Here is a 3,956-nt window from a genome sequence, read left to right on the forward strand (position 1 = left end):
GGCTTCTCCTTTCGTCTTTTTCTCCTCTTCGCTTTTTCTCTTCTTTTCAATTTCCTCGGCAACATCCCGGCCACTCGGTCGGGATTAGCCCCGCAGCTGAGGCGTCAGGAGAAATAGATCTGGCTGCTCCAACAGGAATGTCGCAGTACTGCCAGAGCCCTGCACGCATCCCCAGACCTCTGCCATCGCCATTAAAACAGCCGGGACAAAAATACAGCCATGGGAAGCTGCTGCATGGACGCTCAGATTTTTGGTCGAGCATCCAAAACCATGGGAAAGCAGAATCCCTACACCCTACACCAGCACGAGGAGGCATTACCAGGGCATTTACCTCTCTTTATGTCACCTACGCGATTGCACATGCAAAGAGGGTCACGTCCTGCCAATAACAACAGCTACTGGGCATATTGCACCGGCCACGTTTTGTGCCTACACCGACGTTCATCCACGTCCCGCTGCTGTGACAGTGGGTCGGTGTTGGATCTGACACAGCGATCATGAACTGCAAACGCCATTCATGCCTCCGAGATGAAATAAGCCCTTTCAAGCCCGCAGTACTGCACTCCTGTCCCACAAAGGGCTATTTTCCCCCGGGGAAAAAAGTCTCATTCAAAGTGGCAGACAACTGTCACAGAGTTGGTTGTTTCATCCTGGCCTAGAGCAGAGACAGATGGCATTGAAAATCAGTGTCTGGTGTCAGAGGAGATGAAGTGGGGCAGCATTTATCCTTAAGTTACCTAGCAAACAGACTGGAAAACCTCTGAGCTGTGTATGAGAACTGTGTAAATGTTCAGTCACACATCATTTCTTTAGGTCATACAATACACCAAAACCCCGTTTATAAAGGCTAAAAACAATCCCTGGATAATTCTATTATTAAAAGTACCATTGCTATTGCATGCAGTGCTACTACATTCTGCTTCTGGAAAACAAGCCAGCCCAGGACACTCCCAGCAACAGAATAGCTCTTCACCGCTAATGTCTCTGACAGTAATACAATGTACTAAAGCATTCACCCTCTAAAATATCAACAACTTCCATTTTCAAAGAGATTTGCAAATATCCCTGACACTTAGCAATGGCAGGCTGGAAATCTCATCACATATAGTTGCTGGGAATTAGAGTCTGTCACATGGTCTTCATGTCTCATGGGCATCATTCATATCCAAGCATGTTCCTGTCAGGCATCTTCCTCGTTTGAGTATTTAACTAAATTCATTGTTCTGGTTTGACTTTTTTAATACCTTACCTTGTCATTTGTGCTGATTCCTGCACATGAAATTTCAGGACATGTCCTACTGGATGGGGAAGCTGAGTAAAGCTGTGCCTGTTTTCATGTTGTTTTCCCTCTGAACTGAGCCAATGTATCAAAACAGGTTCCTGTTATGAAACTGCATGAAAAAAATTGAGTAATCCCTTTCTTTTCCTGAATCCCAGACTTCGTCTACACAAACGGCAAGATTTCTGGACACAATTATAGTTTAGCAGCAAATGCTGGTTAAACTAAGATGTTATGAACTGCCTGAGGGTCCGTCATGGCTGTGTTCTCTCCCCCTCAGCCCAGTGCAGCACAGGGCTGCAGTTTTCCAACCAAGAGCCTGGCAGATTGTGCATTACAGTATCTGCTCCTGGGACCATCCAACAGCTCAACTAGCGGTGGTTTTGTTTTGTTAATATTTGTGATATTAAAGATCAGTAACCCTCACATTTCCTCACTCATCTCCAGGGGTTGTCCTAAAGACAGTCACCTAAAGCTATGGACCTCAGAGCATTTGACCCAGGGCTTTAGGGGCTCTGCAGAAAGGAAGTGAACCACAGCTAGCCGTGCACCAAACCATGTCAGAAAGACCCAAAGCCTTTCAGTGCTACCAGAGGCATTTTTGCTGCTTCCTTCCATCCCACATCTGACTGATGAAGTTGCAGGCCAGCTGCACTTTGTCCCACCCAAGGTGGATGCTCATGGTCCTCACATCCTGCTCTCAGAGCTGTTCCCTGAACAAAGGTTCTTCCTCCAAAAGCAGAGTCCAACTTGCAAAACAATTAAAGCCTCTACTGCCTACATTATCTGGTATTATGTTTCCAAAACACCCCTTAATCACCCTTCCTGACCTTGCAGACCCGCATCTTTTGTTTGCATCTCTCACCCTTTGCTCAAACCTGGGATTGGTGACTCAGCACGGTAACTTTTGGCCTTGACAATCCTGCCCGTAATAAAAGCAACAGTGAAACCAGCCAAACCCAAACCCCCTGCTCTCAGACAGTCCCTTTCTCTGGTATAACTCCAAAACCACTGGTGAGGCAGGTTTACCCACTGTCTCAGGCAAATGCGACTTCCCTGAGGAATCTGGAGCCAGCCTGTGTCAAAAATTGCTCCAGTTTTCAAGTCAAAAGTCTGATAGCACACACTAAATCGCTGGCTGGGCTCCAGGATGATAACCTTGTCAATGCACAACCAGCAAACGAATAAAAGGTGTGGGTGTGGATACAGGAAAGCAAATCCCTCCTGACTCATATGATGAAATGTTGACCAAAGGGTGGCTGCTCTTCGATTATCACCTGAGTAACAGATCAGGGACCGGGGCAGATGGTTCAGAAGAAGGTTCCTAAGAAACCTGAGCACCTTGACCATCTTCAAAGTCAGCCAAGAAAGGTTGCAGCTTCACCAGTGAAGGGTAAATAAGTGCAGCCCTTTTTCTAAGTGATTGCTTGTGTTCTACTTTCCGTAACTGATAAAGCACTTTAGTGCACTCCCAGCTGAATGTACGGAGGTTTTGCTCCTATTCTCCTTCAAATTTGCAGAGATTTGAGAGAGAAGATAAAAAAAAAATCTGAAGAACACTATTAGCTGTTGAATTCGTATTGCAAGTCATGAAAGTCACATTTGCCCTCCTGAACTGTGCGGGGAAAGTGAAAGGTCCAAAGCTGTTTAGTGAGGTGTCAGTGTAAGACTTTGAAGAAGCACCCAGAACAGCTTTGCAATGCACATCAGAAGATAGGTACAAGTGCACCTTCTCAGTTTCTGGGTAGGGAAGTGAGAGGGATTACCTGCAGGGAAGTCTCTCGTGAAGAGAAGGAGACATTACATGCAGGACTACAGGTATTAATTTCTTTAAAAACACCACTTGGGCAATATTGTATCAGAGAAAACCTGTTTGAAAGAGTTGGTTAGGTGATGGGTTAACTCAAGGCTGCCTCCAGAAATTAATGAAGCAAGGAAAGATTCCAGGCTGAGCTGGTGCAAAGGATCCTGAACTGATAAACACTGCCCTGTTACAGGAGAGCCTGGCACAAGCTGCAGCTCCAGCAGCTACAGGAGCTGGAAAACTACTGCCATCCCAGCACAGCAGGCACTTCTGAATCCTGAAGGCAGGTCTTCATACCTGAAACACCTTCAGCTTCCCATAGAGCAGGCATGAGTCAGTGCCAAGTACTCTTGGAAATCTCAGCCTCAGTGTGTCCCTTATGTTTATGTCCTTAGCTTCAAAGCTGACAGCAAGCAAGAGTGCTGTGCTCTGAGCAGAGTCAGCGGTTCCTCTTTCCTACAAGAACCTGAAATTTCTGCATGTATGCGTTCCTACAGCAGACACTGGGAAAGGGGATGCAGCCATCCAAAAGGAAGGGTCTTGCTGAATTGCACTGAATATAATTTCTCTCTTACAATGGGAGCTCACAAGAAGTCAGGCAGGGTCCTGGAAACACGAGGATTGCAGGACTGGTAAGCCTGTAAAGCCCTGATAAAGCAGCATGGCCATTTCAGAGATTATTCAAAACTAACTGAGAGTGGGGATGTGGGGGGGAAGCTTCATGTACCACTTTGCCACATTTCTTTTGATGTCAAATTGATTGTTTAGTTTCCCCTGCAAGAGACTCCGCCTCCTTTCAAAGTCCCCTTAAAACCTGCAGAGATTTTATCCCAGTGCAACTCCTGCTTCGCGCTTAATAGTTACACAGGGAAA

This window comes from Corvus brachyrhynchos, unplaced genomic scaffold (assembly GCF_000691975.1).
Source record: "Corvus brachyrhynchos isolate BGI_N302 unplaced genomic scaffold, ASM69197v1 scaffold279, whole genome shotgun sequence".
Taxonomy (NCBI): domain Eukaryota; kingdom Metazoa; phylum Chordata; class Aves; order Passeriformes; family Corvidae; genus Corvus; species Corvus brachyrhynchos.